At 41.3% G+C, this 25134-nt stretch overlaps 1 protein-coding gene and 1 long non-coding RNA gene across 11 annotated transcripts in view; both read left to right on the top strand.

The window, feature by feature from the left end:
* The window catches only part of LDLRAD4 (low density lipoprotein receptor class A domain containing 4), a 291190-nt gene that overhangs the window by 175678 nt on the left and 90378 nt on the right, over positions 1-25134 (top strand). The window lies entirely within an intron of this gene.
* Positions 944-14151, top strand: LOC107052689. The gene is made up of 2 exons (XR_001465330.4): positions 944-2162; positions 3322-14151. It is a non-coding gene; the product is annotated as an uncharacterized LOC107052689 (long non-coding RNA).

The raw sequence follows: 25134 nt of genomic DNA, 5'->3' as shown, positions 1-25134 counted from the left end.
TTGAAGACACAAGTTCACCTCGCACTGAAGCTGGATTTTGTGGCTGCAGTGGTGCTGATGCCCAGGTTGGTGGGGTTGCACCCAGTGGGACATGCTCGGGGCTTCTGCTGTCACACATTCCTCTGCGTGGTGGCCATCCCTGCAGGCACTGAGCTGGCAGGGTGGGATGTGAGAGACAGCAAGCATGTGGCAGCCTGGATCCCTCAGTCCTTCCCGTAAGCCAAATGTGGCAACTGTACCATTGCTATTTTCCATGGTTTGCCAACCTATCTGATCCTTCTTCTGCCCCTTCTACATCTCCCATTTAAGTTTTAGATCATTCTGAGCATGACCATGGAGTACAGGGGTGATGACTAACAGGTGAAATAGTTGCCTGCTCTGCTTGATGGAGAGCTGGTGGGCGAGCAGCTTCCATGGGGATGGTGACGATGAGCAAGTTCCGGGCCTGCTGTGTGCCCACCTCCTCCTTGTGGAAGCATTGGTCTATGGGCTATGGGAAGTCACAGAGGAATAAATCACCCTTGGCTCTGCAGCAGAGAAAAGTAAACACGCAACTAAATGAAACTGAGAAAAAGAGTTGTTTAAAGAGGCTCTACCCTGTGAAACTGCAGGTTTTCCAACAGTGAGTCACAGAGATCGAAGGTAGCCGAGGCGTAGCAAATCTGCAGTTGGGGAGAGATGTCAGCTTTATACAATAGCAGTGTATTTAAGTGAGGCTTACTGGGTTTGTATTTGTCAGAGTGAGGTAACACTGAGAATGAAGAACAAAGTGCCTTCAGCCTATCTAGGGGAAACAACGTTGTCCTGCGTGGCCAGCAGACAGGATTCTGATGATCCCCAGAGCAGTGATGTTCACTTAGCTGTGATGCATCACCTTCTGATCGTTTGTCACTGTCGTGTGAAATGTGTTTTCGAAACGTAGAGTCTCTTGAAGCTCCACTTCCACTTCAGAGAAACACAAGAATAGCTGAGGCAGGCAGGGCCCTCTGGATCCCCCAGTCCCAGCCCCGCTGCAGCAGGGCCACCCAGAGCAGGGTGCCCAGGCCTACAGCCAGGTGGCTTCTGGAGACCTCCAGGGAGGAGACCCCGCAGCCTCTGGGCAGCCTGTGCCACTGCTCCGTCACCTGCACAGCACAGCAGTGCTCCTGGTGTTCAGAGGGAGCCTCCTGTGCTCCAGTCTGTGCCCATGGCCTCTTGTGCTGGCACTGGGCACCACTGGAAAGAGCCTGGCTCTGTTCTCACTGCACCGTTCCTCCAGATATTTATACACATTGATTTTATACACCCTGAGCCTCCTCTTTTCCAGGCTGGAAAAAAAGAAAGAAAGAAAGAAGAAAGTATGTTCTTTTTTTCCTGTTACAGCAGGTAAATATAACTTGCCTGTATGATTACATGCAGAACTGCAATCCTCCTTATAGAGCTACAATGGCAATGTGAAATACAAGTGTGAAAAGTCACAAATGGTGTAAGAAGCACACGTAATTCACTTATTGTACAAGAACTGAGATAGTCTTGCTTAAAATGGGTTGTTGGCTTTGAACTCTGGACTTCTTGGCAAGAAGGATATGTACTGCTATGTCTGTGGATGATGATCTCTGCTTTCTGCTACAACATGAGGTTTAAGACAGGACTGGCCAATACATCTAGGAGTCTGTTGGGCTGCTCTGAATTGAGTTTGCTTATGGAAAAGCATTGCTAACTTTCTGATTTTATTCCTGTTTCATGGTGTTCGCTTCTTTCCTGCTAGAAAGCCGGTCTACTGGCAGCAAGGGATTTCATGTGAAATTCAGCTTTCAGGTTTGAGGTCTGCCTTCCCAGCATTTCTATAAAATGATGCTTAGGAGCTCTAAGTGCTCAGAAATTGGAAAGAAATAAAACGTTGAAGCCTCTTATTTCTTAAAGGAAGCTCCTATTTTTAAGCCAAATTCAAAATTTTATGGCATGTGAGTCATATTTTTGAGTACTCGCCGTCGGCAGTCCTGTGATGAGTAGAACATATGGACAGTGCTCCTGTAAGCTTGCCCAGCATAGCGTCTCGGCAGCGAATCCCCCTGGTGTTTGTTGTTCAGGTCGGCTGAAGGACTGACTCCTCGCCGTAACAGTGAGACTGCCAGCTGGGCTGATGGCTTTGTGGTGTGGACACTTGTACAGGACGTGTAGAGGTGAGATCTCATGCAGGCTGTTCAAAAGCCATCCGCTCACGGCAGTTTGTTCAAACCGACGCTGACATAGGATAGATTCAGCTTTTTGCCTCACTCTTGTAGTTCTTAAGCACATTCAGATCCCTGTGGTCCATCACTGCTTTTTCCTGCTAAACAGCCAGAATAATTAAGGTCTGTCTATCATTTATTTAGCATCAGTTGCGTTGTTCTTCAAAGAGGCTTCTCCACATTTCTTAATGGTGGCAGGAAGCAGCAGAGCGGGCTGGTATCTCCGTGGCTGGTTGGGTTACTCTTCTGCTTCAGGTCACTTGTGCTCTTTTTCTTCAACTATTCTTTTGAGACTGCTGTGCCAAAACATCACACAATCTATAATGGAGAGATTGTAGGCACCCAGAAATCACTGCTCTTATGCATGCTGGCAAATTGGGATGAATGATGGAGGTTCCATGATGATAATCAGAGCATCAGTGTCCTTTTCTCTGTTTTGCAGCTGGGAGAGTTATGTGTGTGCTTATATATGTGTTTATATTCACATGCACCCACACATAGTGGACAGTGGCATTTTCTTCAATTGTAATACTCTGCATTATTCACCTATTACTTAACAGAAGAGGTGATAGCTTTTTCTCTTCCTTTTATAACCATCTCTGTCTTGATTTGCGAAAGTGACATGGATGAAAATGTCATGATGTTCCTTCATGATGCCTCTCCCAACGCCTCCCCTGACTCTTACTGATAGACATACAGTGTACACTGCTTCTTCATTTAGTATGGATCATGTTGGCAGTGAGATCAAAGAGGAAGAATCTTGGGAGATGCCAAACAGATTTTATCTGGCCTCTTGCAAAGGCTGAGAGTGTTTTTTTATATTATATATGTGTACATTTTGTTTTCATAAATATACACGTATTTCATATATATATATGAAATATATATATACATATACTAAATATGTTTCTGATATTTATCTAATACTTTCACACATATAATACTATATATAAAGTATATAAATGCATTTTTTCCTCCTATCAACAGCTCCATCAGACCTCTTGTGTACCTGCAGAAAATTTTCAAGCTTATAGGGTTACCGTCAACTATGTCTGTGAAGATCTTTTTGTCTGTATTTTAGTAAACGTAATTATTTTGTATTTTTCCTTAGCTGACCAAATACTTTCATCATCCCATCACAGTCCCTCTGCCAGCAACATTTATAGTGGTTCCCACTGGTGACAGCCGACTGATCAATCACAGACTGCCCTGCTGATGAACTCCACTAACAAGCCATTCATAACTACAGCAGCCTCTTTTTATTTTCATGGCTGATCTCAAGTGATATTTGCGCTGCTTTGCACAGGCTCTAGAGGACGATTTTCAGAAGCCTATTTGTTTATGAGTTTTTGCTTAGCGTTTGGAAATGCTTGAACGCATGCTAAATTGCATCTTGTAGTCCTGCACTGTGTCTGCTTGCGTGCAGGCTGGCTGGTTTCAGGATGCTGGATCAGAATGGGAAGTATTACTCAGCGGTGAGGCAAAAGTCTGAGGGGTGCCTAAGTATTTTCTGCTAGATCACCTTCATTATCTTTTGTTCTTGATTGTTTACTGCATCTGCTAGAATAAAATTTGCAGTGCTATGAATATTGGCTGTGTTGTTTTCCTTCTATATGTAAAAAGAAAACAGTTCTTGGTACCTGAACTGCTACTACTTCCTGACTAGGAGAGACTTTTCTCCCCTCATTTTGCCTTACGAATTATAAAAATGCCATTTTTTTTTTCTCAGAACCCTACTAAAAGATGCTATTTTAGCTGGTCTTGCAAAGGTATTATCATGACCTCAACCAAACCCATATGTTGCTTTCAGATTGCTCTTGTATTAGAGTTCAACGTGTCATTGATTTAGGCTGTGTTATTTCCTAGAGAACAAAATGCCATTTGTTATTGCCAGGAAGCCTTAAAAAAACGTATGGGGTATAGAAGGTGTTTTATATAAAACAGTTTATATATAGTTTGCTTGCGTATAGTTTCCTTGTCCTCTATTACCTCTTTTTTTTCCCCTTTTTTCTCTTTCTCTGTGCTTATTTTGTAGGATGATCCACATTCTGCTTTCTATTTGCAGGAGTAACTGAGAAATACTGGTTCTTGTCTGTGTTGGCGTGGTAGTCCAACCCCTTGGAAATATCACCGAAGTAAGAAATTAAACCCATACAGTCGGATTTTTAATTCTCTTCACTCTCTACTGAATACTTAAAAGCTCAGACTTTTTATATAAACAGCTAAAGGCGAGCAGAGTTACTGCTTAATGTGGTGTTGTTCACCTGCAGCTTCCAGATTGTGAGGAAAGTCCCGAGAAAAATGTAAGACCAGCATGTTCTCTCAAAGTCAAACTTGTGTCTAGACAGAAAGGCTTACATAAGCCACCAGGAGAGGAAGGGTGCCTTGTGTAACTGCAGTCCCCAGAAAAAAAACACTCAATACCTCGCATGATTTGGCCCACAGAGGCAGACAGCAAAATGCACTTTTGTGCTTTTTACTTAGCTCACCATGACTTGCAACTTAAACTTGTTCTCTTGCCTCAATGGATTTCCAAATACATGTTTATCTTCTAGCTATTATTATTTTACTAAAGGCTTTACTCTCCTGCTCAAGCCAAAACACTTTTTCCTGCGACCCCAAATGTACCTACCTACCCAATTTAAAACAAATATAGCATGGTGCTGATTTTAAGTGGCCTCTAGGGGTGGTCAATGGCATTTTTCAAACAATGCAAACAGTATGTAAATGACGAGAGACAGCACAGAGTTCATAAAAATAAATGCTGTGTTAAGTTAGGTTTCTAGTTTTTTTACTGAAAAAGTGTGGCAATATAACTTTAAGCTATAGGTATCATCTTAAAAGTACTGTAGTCTGTGTTCATCAGTGCCTTATGGGGAGCTCTGGCACTCATCCAGCACTGAACTATCCATACATTTTGTTTTGATTTCCTCTTGTTCGATGCAGATCTCTTCAGGTGGGTGCCTTCATTTTACTCTTCTCTGTTACTACCTTCTCTTGATGTAGGAGCTGTTGTCACAGGCTCCGTGTGTTTATTTCTGCTCTAGAAATGAGAACAGCAAGAGTAATGTTTTTTCCTTTTGATTTGAGTACAGCTTCTTCAGCACTTCATGTTATGTCTTAACTGGTTTCTTGGGTGTTGCCCTTAGCTTTGTTCCTGTCTTTATGTAAAACTTTCTCAATGCAATTTTTTGGTGCTTTGTCCTCAGATGGACTCATCTACTTGGAGGGAGGATGTAGAGTCAGGAACTCCGCTCCTATTGTTCACTGAGGTTTGTATTGCAACCACTTTGCAGTGAGGACACAGGCTGAATAACCTGAGAGCTGATAGTCCTTCAAAGCCTTCTCTTGCAGTTTTGGCTCCCTACCTTGAATGCCCAGAAGCACAGACAGGCTTCTTCTGCAACTGATTGCAAAAGCACCTCTGGGAAGCTCAGCTTGCTGATGCAGTGATAATACCGGTCTCTAAGGACATGTGCAGCTGTATGTAACGTTAGAAAGTAATGATCGGGGCTTGGCTTTTCAGTGTTGCTGTCTACATCTGGGAGAGAGTAATTCAGATGTGTTTGGATCTGGTTTCTAAACCCTGAAGTAAGTCCTTAGTGATGGTCTGCCCCACTAAAGCATGCAGTGTGGTTAATTCCTGTGTAACTTTCATTCCACATGCAGTTTTATACAGTTGTGTGACCTAGCACACAACTTCTTTCTCTATTAGAGTATATATTTAGTTTCACTGCCTTTTATTAGAAACTCCATGAAAATATAAGAAAAATTCCTTTCAGTCAGGCTGAAGCCCTGAAGGTAAATAAATAAATAAATGGATCAGTACTTTTTCCTTGTGAGGAGAAATGAAGTTTGTACCATGGCTCAGCTTTATGAAATTAAATCTTACTGCCTCTACTCTGAGAGCAGAAGCAGAGCCAAATTTTTATTGTGCTCTCAAGTAGATCAGTTAATGCTGTGGCACTTAATACTTCACTCTATAGTGATGTTCTTTCCATGCTCCTAAAGGATTATTTCTTAAAACTATAGAATAAAACTTAAATACTCTCTCACCCCCCCCCTCCCCTTTTCTTAACTTTTGTCCTTCTCTGTTACCCACCTGAAATATTTCACCACTCTAGAAGCTTAATTTTAAATAAAGCTGTAGGTATCTCTGTAGAGTGTAAAAATATTACGTTGGTATAGTGCAGGTCAATAACTGTGAACCCCTGACTGGCTTTCATGTATGGCATCTCCCAAAACAGCTCTGAGCAAAGCTATCCCATTGAGGCATTTATTGCCCTTGTATATGAATCAACTGAAGTAGGAGAACTAGTGCTTTTTCATATGTATATTCTGGGAATGGGAGCAGGCAATTTAGAAAAGAAAATGTTAACTCATTTTATATCTACTAGCTTCAGATCAGTACTCAAGAGCATTTGCGTAGGGCAGAGCTGTTCCTGTTGCCACCTCAAATGGGGAAATTGTGGTTATGATACATCTCCAGGAACCCAAATATTTCTTTCTTGCACCGGGGTCTTAAGAGCAAATTAACTGTGAAAGGTCATCGCGCTGTTTCCTGCTCTGGTAATATCATCCTCCTTTGGGATGGCTGGATGGCTCTGCTGAAGTGTGGGGAAGGAATAGTGACTTGCAGTATTGTCTCAAATTAAAGTGTCAAGTATTCAGAGACTGGTTTATGTACTGAGTCAGGTTGGTGACTGACATGCAAAGTTAACAGTTTACTTTGAGGGGTGCAGGACGTTACTAGGAATAGCCTTTTCTTAAGCAGATTGGAATCTAAGGAACACACTACCTCATGCACTTCTTTATTTCTTTTTGAGTAGTAATCTTGTTTCTTTGATCATGTCCTTGAGCACCTTCCCCTTGCGCACGCCTTTCTGCCCCAGTGCCTTCTAAATAGTTCCTGTGACAGCAGATACCCAGACTGAAAATGTTTGCCATAACTCATAAGTCAAAGTACTTTCAATCCCAGAATAGAGGAGTCTGCATGCAGACTTCATTACACAGTATTCATAACATAAACAAGCTTGCAATTATGTCATAGCAACCAGCACTATGCTTACATGTAAGTTTGATTCAGGTCTCTAAGAGTGGAAGACCTCTGCATCCAAAATATCACAGCGACCTACTTCTCTGAAAGAGTGCCCTACATAATTTCAGAAATTAGATACGACACCAATATAGTAGGCCAGATGGTGCCTTCTGCTGGCGTAGGATGAACGGTGGGATATTCTTGGGGCCACGTAAATGTCTGCCCACTGACTAGGTGAAGTCAGCTCATTATTAGTCAGCGTGAGGTGTGACTCTTGTTTTCCTGATGTTGTGAAGGCAACAAAATCAAAGCATCGGTTGTTTTAAAAAGGCTTTTACTAATAGCATGGGCATGCTCCTAAGGAGTACTGTTTTTTTTTTTGACCTTTGTTTGCCAGGGTGAACCTCAGGGGCTACATCTAAAGTTGTTGAGACGACTCAGGACCTTCCTCTCCATAACTCCCAAAGAGGCCAGGTTTCCTAGGAGCAGACAAACATGTTTAGTTGATCTGATCCTGAGCAGCTGGAGCAGGATTACTTATTTTTCTGTTCTTTCCCTAAACTGACTGTAGAAGTCATGAAGTGTCTTTTGCTTCCCTGTGCCGTGTAGGAAGAATCTTTATCCATGTTAGCTATGTCAATGGCAAATAGCACCTGCCACAAATAACATATTCTTTAATCAGAGGCTTCTTTTGGATTTTACGTAAGCGTACCCGATAGTCCATCATCTGAATGAAGAGTTTTTAAAACATTCTTTGAAGAAGGGAGGAGCTGTTGGTGGAAATACACGTGGAGAGAAAGGCAGCAATGATCGAATACTTCAATGCATACCCAGCACTGAAGCACCCTATACAGTTTTCCTTATTAGTGTTAATATGATTAATATGATTAAACAATAGTGAACCTGCACACTAGCCCCAGTTGTGCCTGCTCACATTGGACGCAGGCCCAATGTCTGACCTGCATCCTTTCTGGCACTGAGTTGTCCCCGCAGGGCACAGGGTTGGGAGTGGGCCGAGGGCAATGGTGAGCTACAGATCCCACCCAGCACTGGATAGCTTGGCAGCTGCCTGCCCGTTTCACTTGTCAATACACTGGTGTAACAGAGGAGGTTTGAGAAAAAGTGGGGCCTTGTACTCAGATCAGCTGGTTTTGTGGCCTGCAAGTATGGAAGGTCTGATGGTTTTCAGAGTGCTGGATGGTTTTATTTGTGACTATTTCTTGTAGTGCGTTGTTATCACTCTGCTGTACCTCGTTGAAGTGCTGTGAAGTAATACCCCTCCTTGGGACAGTGCCCCATTGATTAATTTGCTAGGATTAATTTGCAGGCCGTGCTGCTGGCACCATGTGTGGGGTGAGGTGTTCAGCACAACATGGCGCCTGCCTGTGGTGACGTGGTGGGTGGCCTTCCAAACAGGCTGCAGGGACACGAGGGCTCACTGTTTGCTCTCCCCTTTTCCAGCCAGAGCTTTGAGTGGCTGTCACTCTGGACAAGCTGGCATCCCTCACAGCCTCTCGTGCGTTTATTAGGTGGCATCCGTGAAGATAATCTCATTTTGGCTTGTAACCATAAGGTAAATGTTCAGTGACCTTCGGGTGATCTCTGTGTGTAATGCTGTGTCCTGCCAGCTCCTTGGTCTTGGTGATGATACTGCTTCTGGCAGTGCCTCCGAGGTGGTAACCTGCATTGTCAGGGAGTCGTGATGTTTATCAACAGGCAGCGGTATCTTCCTCTGCTTCCAGCACGGGAGTTGCCCACTGATCAGAAACTGCTTTTTAATCTCAATGCTTAATTTACTGTCTCTTTTTTTTTTTTGAGAGAGAGAGAAGCCTTTCATCTCCTGCATTTCGAAAGGTGTGATATGGCTATATGAAATAGATGATGCCTATCTGTGACGGAAGGCTTTTTGTTGTTTTATTTTTCTCCTCAAAGATTGCAGTAAAAGAAAACTGCTGTGCAAGTGGCTCAGCTGCTGACGTGAGATGAGTCAGGTCTGGGTGACTGCAGTCCTGTAGAGAGTGCCTGGGTTGTGTTTTTTAGGTAAAACTGGTATTTGTACTGATGGACCTTACTTGGACTTGAAACCAGGATAAACCCCTCTGGACAATTGATGCTACCGCTGCAGCATTCAATCAGGCACAGTGCTGATGGTGCTTACTAGACAAATGTCTGCTCTACATAAACTTTGGTGCCTGCACTGATCTGACACGGATTTTTAGTATATGCTTTATAGGGTGGCATGCCTACGCCATTTTAGAAATTCCGTGGTTCTCTCAGACTCTTAGTATTTGTTATATCAACAAATATGTGCCCTAAAACCTGTGCCAGTAGAATGAGCTTTCCTTGAAGAAGGTTTTAAGGAGTGGACGCACAATTTGAGCTGATAGCCATAGATGGTTATGATGATTAAAATATCCCTGAAGGTTAGAAACTGTCTTACTGATTAAACTGTGCAGAGTTTCTGGGTAGCAGTGCCAGATCAAATGGCACTGGGATGCAAATGATTCTTCTTGTAATGTTTCAGAAGCAGGGCTTTCAGAAAAGTGGTGGTTATGTGCACTTTTGGGTTTTGATTTTGTTTTTCTTTGACAGGAATGGTTTTGTATTCTCCGTGCTTTGCACTGTGTCTAGAATTCAGACTAGATTGTGAACATTAAAAAAATTAGACTCAGTCACGGACTTTCAATCAAAGAAGGAAAACCTGCTGAATTTTGAGTGACTGGTTTTCTTGTGTGTTTTTTTTGTTTTTTGTTTTTTTTTTTTTTTTACTTTTTTTAAACCTGAAGCACCAACTTTTCTCATCTATTTATTTCCCTTCTCTGATTCAGGGAGTACTTTGCTCTCAAGCATGATTATATATTTACTGCATATATATATATATATAAACATATATATATATATAAATACATATATAACACGCACATATCCCCAAAGCCCCTTGTGTCCTAAAGGTTTTTGTCTATTCCCTTTTCTTTTTGCTGTTGCCTAAGGAAATGAAGTGATTTGGCTGGCTCAGCCATTCCTTGTTTTTAGCATTTCCACAGCCTCTGGCCGACTACCTTACGTTTTTAAGGTTAATTTGTCTTCGCTCTTCAAGACAGCTGGCAGGGATGTGGGAAGGGTGTGGGATGTGGCAAGCAGTCTGCCAGCTTTCCTAAAGCTGCAATAACAAAACCCAGCATAATCTTGAAGGTCTCACTGCTGTTTCTACTGCCAAGGTCCAAGAAGTTTTGCTCCTTTAGGCCCCCATAACTTTCTCACAGAGATTTCTGTTAATCCATGAGAAGGATGTTATTTTAAAGAAATCCATTTTGCGTTTCTGAGTTCTGTTAATATGGTAACTCATATGAATAATGTATAGAAGTAGCACGCTGTTTATAACTACCTGTGCACAGTGGTCTGTAATGCATCTAATAAAGGAAGAAAAGCTCCCAGACGTAGTAGAATGCCATTCAGTAAGAAGTCATTGGGGACAAGTAGTTTAATGCTTTAAAGTAACCAAAGCAGTTGCGTAGACACAGTGAGGTATGTAATGAAGTTTAAGCTGTTTAGTAATAATTAAACTGAAAATGACAGTTATATGTGGTAGAAAATGCTGTTTTGGGTGTATTTTGCCCACAGAAAATTCATTTTATGGATTTCATGGGATTTAGAGACTGAAGGACTTCAATAGATTTTTGAATTTGAGGATCTAAGAGACCTTGGAATTTCATTCATGTACCCTTCATGTTGACCTCAACGGTTTACTTAAATTGTTGCATGCCACATCAGAAAGCAAGCTTGAACAGAGGTCACACTGAAGATTTGAGATGCCCACGTGGATGAGCAGAGGTAAGGGCTTCAATCCTGTGATTCATACTCCTTGCTAAGAAAGAAAGCAGAAGTACAAGACCATTGCAGGAAACACCCTCTGGGCTTTCGAATGTGGGGAGATGCTTAACCAGTAGTGGCTGAATGCCATGCATCCATTTAGGCACTGAAGAAGTGAAATTCTCTGTATAGCCATAGAATGTGGCTATATTCTATCCAGTGACTCTTGCAGTGGCACAGCACTCTGAAGGACCTCTGTACTTTGTGGAAGAAAATAAAACTGGAATGTACAACAGGGAAGTGTCTCCTTCTCAGCTGATGAAGCTACGAAGTGTGGTTGTCATTGCTTTGTTACACAGAACTCCAAGTATCAGTAGCCCTTCAATGCTGTACTATTAGTTACTTGCCTTTGGCTTAACACAGGGAGAGGCTGAGGGGATTCATGTGTGAGGGGGTCAGAACCGATCACAATAATTTTTCAACTTGATCCTCCCTTTTAGTGTTAGCCATTTAGCTTTTCCTATAAATCAGTAGGAAACATATTTTCTGAGAGAATGCGGTCTCTCTTCAAGACTCCATGTGATGACGAGCCTACCACCTGGCAACCTGTTCCAGTGCTTAATTACCCACACTGCTGGAAAATTGAGTCTTAATTCATGATAATTTATTTATTCTAGATAATAAAGCTTTTGGGGCTGTCTGTGCTTTTACTAAGTGTTTTTACAGTGCCTAGCTGAAAAGGATCTCTGACTCCTGATGGGAGTCTAGGTGCCACCAGAATGCACAACTAGCTTGTTAGCTGGGAAAAGTAGAATCTATTCCTATTTACTCAGCTGTTCTTAAAGGATATAAGATTAAGGACTTAGGTTTCTTGGTGCAGTGACTTCTTTTTTTCTTCTTCTTCTTTTTTTTTCTTTCTTTTATTTCCCTTCCTTATATTATAGACTATATGGTGATATTTTCAGCAAGGGTATGAGTGTTGTTTTTCACTTCTGTTGTTTTCTGGGGCTGGCACTAAAAATGTTCCCCTTTTTCAATTTGTCAACTGCACTGACAAATTACCCTTTGGCAAGGAATACAGCGCAGTAATCTTGGAGCATAACTTTTGTGTCAGTCTGGCTTCCTTTATTTCTGCCAAGGGTATTGCTCAGAAACTGGGAGATATGGCTATGTATTTTGTAAATACACTAATAAGAATGTTGATCTTTGCATAGAAAAAGTGTTTTCAAATAAATGCCATTATCAGGCGAAGGAATAGTTAAAGTCCAGAGGAAATGTGACTACACATTTGCCTGATTTGGGGCTGCTGAAATATTATCTCATATAGGTTGGGACTATAAAGGTGTTAGGTTTTTTGAAAAGGCTGCCAGTGGCTCCAACAGGCTCTTGAAAAGCCAAGGATTAGTCAGATGGAGGAATGTCTTGGCCAAAAATCTCCTTTCTCTGGCTAAGCCCACTCCCTTGGCAGCGCTGTATTGTATTCTTATAAAAGCTGCTGGGGAAGCTTGAGGTCAGTGCAAGATTTCTTTATGACTATTGGATCCTCCTGGGACCACTTGAAGTGGATTTAGAGCTCCTTTTTACTCGGAAATGTAATGGTGAATAAGGGCCATTTCTGGGACATTTTGTTTGTTTTATGAACCTGCTGCTTCAGATTCCCCTTTTGTTTATCCAATCAGTACAAATGACTTCTTGACAAGGTTCCCAATTCCTGACAAGCTAGGTGGTTTTGTCTGTCAGGCACTGTAGCAAAGGACTGATGGCTCCAAACAATAGACATGTTGTTCCCATCTGAAGATGTCAAGTGCAAGCGCCTTTCAGCTGTGATTACTGGCATGCGTCTTTGGTTCCATCTGAGATCTCTTAATCTTTCCTATGTTAGGAGGACAGCTCACAACAAAGCATTACCTAGCAACAAAAATACCTCAGGTCGGTTCAGGGAAAGCAACAGAAGAGTTGTTATTAATCATGCTGGGATGATGCATTGTGGTTTAAAAAATTGGAAAGGAAAGGCCAGATTAAATATTGACATTTACTATATTCCAACTGTGTTAGCTTTCACTCTGGCTGACATGAAAACATATATTCAGTGAAAATGGGAAATAAAAACCCTTGTATGTGTTTTACTGAATGTCTCAAAGTAAATGTGTTGTTTTTTATTTAAATATGATCAGTTATGTGGGGATGGTGCAGATGATAGAGTCTTCTGAATATGAAAGGCTGATGGAACTTCAGTGCTCGTCCTTAGACCTAATGGTCTTGGATGTCAAAATGAAAGGGAAAACTGCTGGCTTCGATGGAAAACACTTTATTATAAATGAGAACTTTAATGAGCTCACTGTGTTTACAAAGATAAAAACAAAACAAAAAGAAGTTTAATAAACAAATATCACCGTAGTGAAGGACCTGAGACTTACCAGCAGCTTGCAATGTTCTATATTTAAAAAGCAAATTTTGGTGCATTTCCAGCAGTTGAAAGCCTAGAAGCATTATGAATTAGTTTTAGCCATCTCTGCTCAATGGCTATAACTTCACGAGGCTAAGTTTAACCAGAATATAACAGATATTAATGGTCTTGGTGTCATAAGCTGAGTTGCACCTCAGATTATAAGGAAGGGACAGTATTATGGTTACAGAGAAAGATAAATAGTCTGTAACTGTGCAGGAAAGAAATGTGGTCAGAAATGAGGAAGGAACTGCTGCTTGCTGAGGCGTTTTAATGTTAAAATATACAGTTCTGGAAAGGTTAGTGAACTTTCCACTCTGCTCTTATATGTGGAAGTGAGAACTTAGGGCCCAACTTTGTGCCGTGAAGTGGGTAGTGTGAGGAAGCAAAGTCGTGAACGGGCATAGGTGGGTGGTTGAAATCCCGACTCATTTTTTCTTCATATGATGTTCTTTCAGCTGAAGTGGTGCCAAGTAAGTCTGTCCTGTTGTGCTGAAGCTGTTTTCCTGGTGGTGGCTCTTCATGGCAGCCGTCTCTTGCTGCCTACACTGCCTGCCCATTGCACTCATGAGTGAAGGTGAAGGCACGGTTCTGTGGAAGGAATAGTTGGAGAAAGGGCTAAAACGATCCAGTATTGTTTTCTATAACATCTTTTTAATTAATTGGTTAGCCTTAGATTAGTTGATCAGTGCAAGGAAAAGGAATTCAGGGTGTTACTGCCAAAAGTCCTTTGCAAACCAGAGCTCCCTGTTGAAAAAGGGAATATTACGTGGGTTTTTTTATTGGCTTCAGTAAACAAATGCCTTGTATTCATCAGCTTAAGAAATGACTTTAGGCTTGCTGCTTACAGTGAGTTAACTTGTTTATCGCCCGGAGAGAGCTTGGGTTTTGCAGCCTATGTGTGCAAACTGCACGACTTTTAGGAGAAAAAAAGAGAAAAATTATTCCCTGGAGAACTGAGATTGCTGAGGGATGATGTAGAGTAGTGTAAAGTTTTGAAGCGATACATACAGTGTTCTTGTCAAGTTTTTATAAAGCCGTTGCTGTATCCTTCTAAGTAGTTGAAAAATGTCTTTCCTCCAGTAATAGCCATAGTTTCTAGGTAATGGGTTGTCAGAAATGCTGTTGGTTCATAAAGATTAGCTATGTGAAAATGTTCGCAATGCTTTTTCTTGTCTGCTACCCAGAGGGTACAAGAGAAGGACAGAGAGGAGGAGCTGGAAGCACACGGTGAGGTGGCAATCAAGGCATTTTCCATAAGAAGTCCTGGAGTCTGAAGGATGAAGCAATGCAAATAAGGTTTTTCAAAGTCAGCATTTTGCTTAATTTAGTATTGTCATGGAGAAATCAGCTGACTATTTTGTCATCAAGGGTATGTGGCTGTAGATCAGAAGCTAAAGGTATTTAAGAAGGTTGGAAAATTAGTTTGCTTGCTTCCACAAAACCTCAGCATTAAACAATATTAGGTAATGTCTTGTCTTTGGTATTTGAAATTGCCACAAAGGCAACCAGCAGACTAAGAAGCAATTTGAATGTTGAACTATTCGTGCTAACATAGATGGGGAAGGAATGCTGTCTTTTTGCTCTGAAAAGCAGCAGGTCAACATCAATGCAGGTTTTCTCATGGATCTCCTGACTGTCTGGCCTATAGCTGCTGGTGCAAAGATAGTAGAGATGAGTGAGAAGCTGTGCTGTCCAGGAGTTAAGGCCATAACGCAGGTGCTCCTTGTAAGGCAGGTGCGATGTGAGCTTGCTTAGAAACAAACCTTAGAGCTTACTAAATTGTGTCACAAGTTTATATCAAACTGAAATAATTTGTGACGGAAGTATCCGAGGGGAGAATTTTATAGGTTGTCAAAAGTTCAATTGAGAACTTGACTTAAATATTTAAATTTCAGTTAGCTTATACGAAACGTGTTAAAGGAAGTTTAAGTATTAAATAGGGGGAAGAAAGGCTTTGTTATTCACTTAATCCCTATCCTCAAGTCTAATTTCTGCTTGAGTTGAAGGGAATCGAATATTGCTTTTAGTCCTGTGGTTATGATATACTGTTAGGACATGGCAAATAAGAAAAACTTCAATTACACAAAAGCTTTTTTTTCTCTCAGGAAAAGATCCATCAGCCATGTTTTCAGTGCCTGGAAAACAGGAAAGCCATGTTACTGAATCTTTTATTTCCTCCTTTCATCTTCCTTCTGCACTGCCATTATAGCAGGTTGGGGGACGAAGGAGTTTTGGCAGAGAGCAGGATGAAGAGCACTTGTCACCACTTGAGAGGGTTGGGGAGAATTTCTTCAGCATAGTGGAGGGAAAAGTGAGAAGTTCACATCAGCCTAAAGATGTGTGTGAGATTTGCCGAGTGACCTTTGTGTGCCCGCTGCAAAAATCCTCTTGATTTTTTTTTCTTTTTTCTTTTTTTTTCTTTTTTTTTTTTTTTAATAAATTCTCTGTGTGCCCTCATTGTATCCACCAGACCTCCCACTCCAGTTATCAAACCCTTTGCTTGTTGGCGACGGGTTGGCCTGATCCCCTGTCTTCAGCTTCTGGGCACTGCTGTGAGTTCCTGTCTAGAGGCAGGGAAAGACCTTTTTCCCCCCACACAGACAGTGTTTTTTGCCTCATCTCATTGTCACAACTACTTCAAAAACTGCAGCTTTCCTGCTCCCGCTGCCAAGGCTTACACCCACAGTATGCCACATATTTCATGTCACAGAGAATTTGGCATACCCAACAGTCTGCCCTGCTCTCTTGTCTCTGCTTGGCAGGACACCCTGAGGGCAGTGCTTTGGCTCAGACTTGGCCTGGTTCAGAGCAGGATGTTAACTCTGCAGACGTAGTTCATGGCTAGGATGCTGATGTTTCCATCTCTAAAAGCTGCTAAAAAATAAAATCCGAAAGACTCCCACCTGTTCTTCTTTATAAACTTGTCAGCATAGTTCTGAAGAATTGTTGGAAGAACCTGGGTGCCCTTGGGAAGGCTCAGTGTCACAATCACCGTTTCTTTTTATCTTGTCCTTGGACTTTGTCTCCAGGGTACAAACTGAATGTGGCTGAGGCTCTGCTAAGAATCTCTTGAGGGACATTTCATACCGAAGGAGAGAATAAGCAAGTCAAGGGCATAAGACAGAGGTATCGCTGACCTCGAGGGGTAGTGGCACTCAAAAGCAGCTGTCCGTGATTCCTATGTATTGGTGACATCATGACTTAAAACTGGAATTGCTAAAAATAATTTCTAGTGAAGCATTTTAAAGGGAAATTGTCCTTTGTAAAATATGTGAACTTGACAGACCTGGAGTTGAGCTCCCGTTTTGGTTTGCTTTTGGCAGAGAACGGAAGCATGCGAAGAAGTGTGTTAGCACTTCAGTATACAGTGCAATCTGGTAATGTCCAATACTTGGATGCCATTGCTGTTTTGCAGCAGGCGTATCCAGCCTTCCTCTAAACAGACACATTTTTCTGTACAAAATATTGAAAAATCTCTTTAATGTGTCATCTGTCAAATCCATGCTGGTCTTTTTTTGCCAGGGCATGGCCTCAGCTGAATATGTAATATGTGAACAGATTCCTATCGGGAAATGTGGTGTGTGGAGCACATCCATTACCTATGCCTTGTCAGCCTGTGTTACTGAATCTTGCTGGGCAGAGACTCTCATTTCTTGATCGCAGGAACGTTAAGGCCATGGATTTCATTTTAGCTATGCTTTTCTTCATTGTGAGGGGAGACTTTTTTTTTTTCCTTTCAAGTTGGATTTCTGTGCCTGTCCATCCCTAAATCAGAAAATGGGCTTCTTTCTTCATGCTCTGGCGTGTAGTCAGCCTGTGAATAGTCACTGCGTTCTTGCCAAACAGAGTCATGTTTGTTTCTAGTTCTGACAAAGGTCTCTGCTTCGTTTTCCATCTCAGGTTTGTCAGATACTGCTGCTGTCTGGGGCATGTGAGAGGGAATAAAGCACACCTCGTTTTGAATGGACCATTTACATAAGTTTACTCAGCTTCAGTTATCCTTGCTGTTTGCCATAAAGAGATGTCTGAAAGAAACTGTGACATTTTCTGCCTCTCCTCTTCATGTAGATCTTAAGTCTTTCTGCTCATAAAATGTTCCTTTCATGTTTTTGAATCACTGGTAGTGATTACAAATTTGTAATGTAATTGAGATGCCTGAGCAGAAACTACAAAGAACTTGATTGAACTACGTGAATATAATAAAAGTGGGTATGACTGTATGTCTGCCCAGAATTGGTTGAACCCCAAGGTAGCTAGTACACTACTTTCATGTGGTAGGCTATGTCCTTTGGTTGTTAAATCTGGTGTAGGAGGTGGTTATGGTGGAACCAAATGGAACAGTGTAGTTTAAAAATACAATATGTCTTGAAGCACGGAGGACAAAAATGAGGATTTGGTGTGCTGTCCTAAGTATGCGTATCAAAAGTGGTACCAGATTTTAAACTAAAGTGCTCATCTATATTCTGGTATCAAAGGGAAAAGAATGAATGGAAACATATCCTTATCCTCTTTGATGCTGTGTGATTTAAAATATGTGCTGACATTCAAGAGATGAAAGGTGAGACAAGGAAGAAAGTTGTTTTCATGCAAGAGATTTGCTACCAGTTTGCAAAGAATTTGTTCAGTCCTTATACAGCAAAGATTGTTTGAAACTTTTGAGCAGAAGAATGTGACCACGATTGATTTTACCTAACATTCACACAATCGTGCACAGACATAGAATATACAGAGATATTTGAAATATGAAATGCAAGCATTTCCGTGTTGGACTTGAGCTGGAGACTTGCAAACTGGTTCAAACCCAGGAACCAGGGAATGGTACGAGCTTGTCCCACAGCTGGGGCTGACAGACCTGTGGGAAGGGAGGGATGCTTGGCCTGAGCTCGCTGCTGCCACAGTGCCTGCAGATGGAGTGTGGTAGCATCCAGAGTGTGGTCATACCTGTTGGTGCTGACAAAGCTGTGGATTTAAAGAAATCAATATGGATAGTATTTAAGTGGTTGGAATCTGCTCTTCTGGAGAGACCTGATGAAAAAATGAGAAAAATGCCCATTTATATTTGAGGCTTTTTTAATTAAAAAGGCAGCATTGAGCCTTTGAGTATTGTTTACTTGCCAAAACAAAGTCTTTGCCCTTGTCTCTGTTTCTAGCCAAATATGAGCCTGCAAGCCCTGTTGGGTCCTCGGGATATTTTCAAGTAGATGGTAGAGCTCAAAAGCAGATTATCCAGAATCTGACAATGTGGTACACCAGGAAAAGTTTGGGACATTTTTTTTCAAAGCACCGTTTGTTTTTGGTCTGATGGAGAAGTAATGGTGAGTAAGGCCAAAAACAAGTCACTCTGGAGAAATTACTGTCTGCAAACCAGCCACAAGAGGGACCACAAATGTCCTTCTTTGTCACAAAACCTGCCCAGCTCTCTGCCTCTTTTAGAACCACCATGTTGCACAGAATTCAACTGGGTTGTTCCTGAAGGGTTCTTCTGTTGCTCTCCCACAGGCTCATGTACTCCTGTTTAAATATCAATTAAGTTTTAGAGCTCTGGCTGTGTTGGGGAGGCTGCAGGATGGGTAAACAGACATAAACTTCTTGTGTTTCTGCTTTGACTTTTTGAGATCTTTTCTACTTGTGAGGAGAGCAAAAAGGTGAAAAGGTCGCATTTGTTTAGCAGTGTTTTGTGAGAAGCTGCTTGGGACATTTTGTTCATATTTTTGACAATTTGCTGGAAAACATGGCTGTATTAATCTGCAGGTAAAACAGTGCATGCCCAAGAAAGAATTGTGGATGACCACAGTATTGCAGTACTGAATATAAGGTGTTTTTTTTTGTGGTACAGTAAGGAGGGACAAAATATGCTCTGAGTGGACAAGGGTATCTAGTACTGCAGAACGGAGGTAGAGAGTACAAGTATCTGTTCCTTCACAAGGGATGGAAAGACAAAATGGCACTGATGCTGAGGATGAGGAAGGCTCTGAAGCGGGAATGCAATACTATAGCTCTGAGGTGGGAAGTGCAGGCAGCCTTACCTGGATCCCTGTGCCGTCCGCATCCTCAAAGTTAGCAGGTAAACTCATGCATATTTATAGCGATAGAAATAATAACAATAATGAAAATTGGTAGCAAAATCAAATTAATGTGGTCTCCTGCAGCAGAAATATTTACCCGATGTGTCCTGCCAGTTACAGAGATTGGCATTAAACCTAGACATTACCTCATCTTCCTGGGCAGACAGCCTATTTCTATGCTAAGCAAGTCTGCAGGAGTGAACAACTGAATACCTGCCTGATTAGCTGTGCAGCAGCAGATCCTGGTTAGAAGCGATTTCCCTCAGCGCTTTCTCTCTTTTGCTTGCCCGCTCGCTCTCTGCGAGGTTTGTCACTATGCATTATCAAACTCTGTTTTTCATCTTGAAGGACACGTTGCAGGGAAGATCTGCCAGACAGGTGGGCTAGTGTAAATGCTGAACCAAATCAGAAAGGTCAGGAGAACAGAAGGAAAAAAGTAAAGTGTGTATATATGTGTGTGTATCTCCCTCTCTGTCTCTGCGTGTGTCAGTGCCAGCTAGGTGAAACTGTATTAATGAGGAAGGGAGAGATAAGTGCTAAGAGGATTGTGCTGCAAAAGGAGATTTTGGTTTTTGAGGATAGATGAGGGGTTCTTTATGAAAACTTTAATTGGCTACCTTAGATCATTTCTTTAGCTTTGTTCCTAGGTGGCAAATCAGAAGTTTCCTGCTGGGCATAAAATCACAGCATAATTATGATTGTTGGCCTGTGCAGAGTGTCTTCGATCACAGACTCCCAGCATGCTGTGTATTCCTTAAAAAAAAAAAAAAAAAAAAATTAAGTCTTGTAATGTATTTCAGACAAGCAGTCTGACAAGTAGTAATAAAAATAGTAATAATAAAAAAAGCCCTTCAAAATGGAAAAAAAAAATACAAATCCCCGACAACAACAGTTGATTTTGCCGCAGTATCTTTCAAAGTGTCATACTATCCACCTGTCTAGCTACTGCTTCTCTTTTTTCCATAGCAAGGTTCAAGTAGTCCAGGATATAGTGTCACTGTTACTCATTTGTTTAAGTCCTTACAGTGGTATCATTGTGTATTCAAGAGCTGCAGATGTCCACTGCAGCAGATAGATCAACCCTCTGCCTTTGCGTTGGAGCACTAGTATGTTCCTGCGTACAAATCTGTTTCCATTCCATACCTACATGAAGGTGGCCTCCTCTGCATTTAGTTCCATGGCTTACTTTATGAGGAAGACATGGAGAATAGTCACAGGGAAATTAAGCCTTTTGCTCTTCTCTTTTGGCGTTCAGAAATCTGAAGTCATTCTGCACAAAGGTAGTAATTACACAATAGTTTCCTTGTCCATTTTGATCAGTAGATGTATTTCTAAATTGCAGTTGGCTCAACTGTTAAGAATGGTATGGAAATACCTCATGGAGAAAAGGCCTTAATTGATTGGCGTATTCCACCATCTGGCTGCCAAAACACACATCTCTTCTGCTGGACCCACCCTGCCAGGTGGCCATGCTCTGCAAGTAACTTTTCCTCCTTCCCCCTGTTAATAGTCCTCATTCTGAGAAAGCATACTTCTGAAATGTGCATCACTCGCCTGGAAATGGGGTGGGAGACTGGGAGTGTCAAGTCCTGCTCTGGTAGACCTGCATAATGGCTGAGTTATTTTCCAGGAGGGAAATTTTCTGCTCCTAAACAGTACCATGTCGCTGTCTACCGAGTGACTTCAGGGAGGAAGTCCTTAGAAAAAAAACACACTTTATCTTCTACTGATATTGGTAAAGACACTGGAAAAACACAGAAGTAGGCACAGGTTCTCCATTCTGAAATAAGTAGAGTTGAACATTTTAATTTGTAAGGCTATGAATTTGGCTAGGTGACAGTCAATATTTTTGTTAGAAATATTAAAGATAGCCTCTAAAGAGGTAGGGAGCCCGATGCTCAACCTTACCGATGAGGATTTTATCAGTTTGTCAATCTTAACAGCAAGGCAGACACCATTTTTTGGTACAAGTTCTTTTATTTCATCTCCACAAAGATGAGCAAGTCCATGCAATGCTTCCTGCATTGGAGGCTTCTTACAGGAGGTGCTGTGCTCTCAAACTGTAGAGAGAGTAGTATGAAAGAAATGCCATTGGCAAAGAGGGAAGCATAATCCTCATGTTTGTCGAGAGAAAAGTAGGACCTTATGGCTCCTCTGAGCAGAGATAGGAAAAGATGCTTGCTTGCTTTTGGTAAACTGCATCAAAGTACTATATTTTGTCAAACTATCCAAGGGAGGTGTTTGAGCTAATTGTTTTATTTTCCTCAGCAACAAAAAAGATGATTGAATTCTACATAGTTTCTGTATTTCTAACACTTCACAGTCAAAAAGGGCAATTTCCTGTTGCTGGTGATTCAGCCCAGTTTGACGTATGCAGGAGACCTTTCAGGAGTGTTGCTGAAGTAGTAGAAGGTCTGTGAAATCAGATCATTCTTTTTTTAAAGGACAAGTAGACTGTTGACATATTTCTGTATATTAAGTTGTAGTTAAATTATAAAAGTCTGCGTGCTTCTTGATTTGTGAATTTAATCTTTTGTAGCTTCTGGGCCAACTAGCATGGCAGAAGATGGAGCTCCTAAGTTATCAAGGTATACAAGCATTAACTTGCCAGACAGGAGAGGTGCTAGTACTCCAAACAAGGGTTTGAAGGAGTCATCTCCATACCCCTGGTGCCTTCAGGCAGGAATGACTAACAGAAGAAGGAAAAAGTAGTTCATTTCTGAAATATGATGGCATTTTCCATTCTGTCATTTGTAGATTGAAAGAATGGACACTGGGTTGTGACACTGTTCTCTTAAATTTTCTCAAGGGAGAATAGAAACAGAATGTAGTCTTCATGTTTTTTTCTCAATATTACCTCACTTAAGGCAAAAGCAAGAACATTATTGCTTAAGATGTGAGAGAAAATATTTTGTTGTTTCAGTAGTCACATTCACTGCCAGTGTAACCTGTACTGCTTTTTGGCCAGTGACCATGCAAAAGTGATCAGCTTTTTTTTCTTTCTTTTTTGGTATGTTCCCTCTAACATTTTCTTTTTAAATCCCTTTGCTTAGACCAATAAATAAATAAAATAAAAAAAATCTGTCACCTGTTGGTTATAGCACTCTTCTTTGGCAAGCGTTTTCTCTTCTATTCCAGAAAAGGAAGTATCTAGAAGTTGTCCTGTGGCTTATCTTTTGTTTTAGCAATTTGCATCTTCATCTAAATTGGAAATATAGCAGGTTCCTAACAGGGAGGTGTGGTAGATTCCAGAGAGGTTATCTTATCAGCAATCTCTGCCTGCGTGAACACGACAAAACAGTGCTGGCACTGTTCACCTGGTGGCAAAAGAAGTTACTTCTTAATGTATATGAAATGGGTTAATGGCCTTGAACTCCTGGATCCATTGAATGAATGTAATCTTTGCATTAAGCGTATGTATCTTTTCAAATGATGATTTTAAACTCCTAAGCCTCCACCCATGCCCTTAATCGTGAGCCCTACATTTTCTTGACTTTGTTTTTTTCTTTTATTTTACCACTTCCTTACAAATGCTATGATCTTATTCCATAATGATTTTTACCTTAGGATACGATACCATTAAAAAGAAACAGCTATCCTGTTTTACTTACATAAACAAGTAAAGTGCAGATCAGTCAATAAAAAATAAACAGCAGCGCTTGCTTTCTTCTGTTGTTTTAATAGTGGTGCCATTAACAGTTGTCAAATGGCTAGGCAGCATAACTTCAATTTTTAGCTTCCTATTGTCATCCACCTATCAGCAATTAAGACCATATACTACTTTGGATATTAGTAATCTGATTTTGCCAGCTCCATATTGTCTTAGAGATGCAATTGCAACTCCATATAGCCTCTTGGTCCATTACATTAGGACATCAAACTGAAGTGTTTCCTATAGGTCTTTTTTTAAGTAAGAGTATTTTTGCCTGTTGTTGAGGAGCATGAATTTAAATGAGCCAGCAGTGTACCCAGGTGGCCAAGAAGGCCAGTGACATCCTGAGCTGCATTAGAAGTAGTGTGACCAGCAGGACTAGAGGAGGGATTGTCCCTTGTATGCAAGGGATGAGGCTGCACCTCAGATACTCTGTTCAGCTCTGGGCCTCTCGTTACAAGAAGGGCATTGAGTTGCTGAAGCGTGTGCAAAGAAGAGCAACAAAGCTGGAGAAGGGACAAGAAAACAAGACGTTTCAGGAGTGACAGAGGGAGCTGGGGCTGTTTAGTTTGGAGAAAAGGAGGTTGTTTACAGCTACCTGAAGGGATGTTGCAGCGAGGAGGATTTTGGTCTCTTTCTCAGTTCAGAAGTGATGGGGTGTTGGGAAATAGTCTCAAGCTGTGCCAGATTGGACATTAGGAAGAATTTATTTATGGAAAGGGTGGCCAGGCATTGGAATGGGCTGCCCTGGGAGGTGGTGGAGTCCTCAGCCCTGGAGGAATGTCAGAGATGTGTTGGTATCTTAGAGTTGCGTGCTCTCCAGCAGCAAAGTAGTGTGTGTAATAGCCATGTAAGACTGCCCGCATGCTTCAGCAAAGCACTTCAGCAAGTTAAAGTTGCTGCTCCCTGTAAAAGCTGGAAGGAGCTCTCCCTTTCATATCCATTTACTTCTTGCCTTTGTAAGTCAGCCAGAAAAGAAACTTGCCAAATTGCATCAGTTATCACTGGCCATGTTGTGCTTGCTGTTTCTCCAGGAGCTCCACTGGGACTTTGCACTCCTTTCACATAAGCCAAAGAACCTGCAAGATGTTGATTGTTGTTATTACTGATTAAAGACGGAGCTGGATTGGGAATTTAGCAGGAAACTGTGATGGAGCCACTTCGTTTTTGGGGAGTGGGGTGAGGAGAGCAGCAGTGCAAGAGCACAATATTTCTTTTTTCCTTCTTTGTAAGTGTACTTCTGCCAAACTGATTTTCAGTTCACAAAATCTACTGTAGATTTTTCTTTGTTCACGTTTCTGGGTCTTGTACTTAAAAATGAGTTTGATTTTGAGGTTTCCCAAATACCAAAGCACTATAGATTATAGATACGTCGCTGGTTTTATTTTCTTGTGCTTTAAAAACTGGATGAAGGAATGACTAGATAAATTATGGCATGGCATGGAATAAAGAGTTCTCTTGAAGCGGTTTTGCAATATCCTGTGTACTTAGATACACAAAAAAGGAAACAAAAAGTATATACAAAATGCTTTAACTGTTACTCACCATTAAGGTGGTGGTGTTAGTGCATGTATGATTACATTTTTTAAAGACCTGTATTTCTCTTTAGTTGTCATACTACAGAATTCTGAATGTTCATTTTAGTTACTGAAACATGCGTTAGTCTTGGCTCTAACCAAAGGTGGACAACATTTGTCAAAAGCAGAGGTAAAATGTAGCATAAAAAGAGAGGTGTTAGCCTCAGATAACTTCTGGCTGCTCAAAGTGGTGATTTTCTCACTGAGTTGTTTCAAGTGCAGTGATTCATGAAACTACTTGGGCTATGTTTTCTGATCTTCTTGCAAGATGCTATGGAATGTACCTGCAGATATGCTTTAAAATAGTCTAAACTCAATCAATATTGAAAGGTT

This window comes from Gallus gallus, chromosome 2 (assembly GCF_016699485.2).
Source record: "Gallus gallus isolate bGalGal1 chromosome 2, bGalGal1.mat.broiler.GRCg7b, whole genome shotgun sequence".
NCBI lineage: Eukaryota > Metazoa > Chordata > Aves > Galliformes > Phasianidae > Gallus > Gallus gallus.
This window is presented reverse-complemented; position numbering and strand designations above follow the sequence as displayed.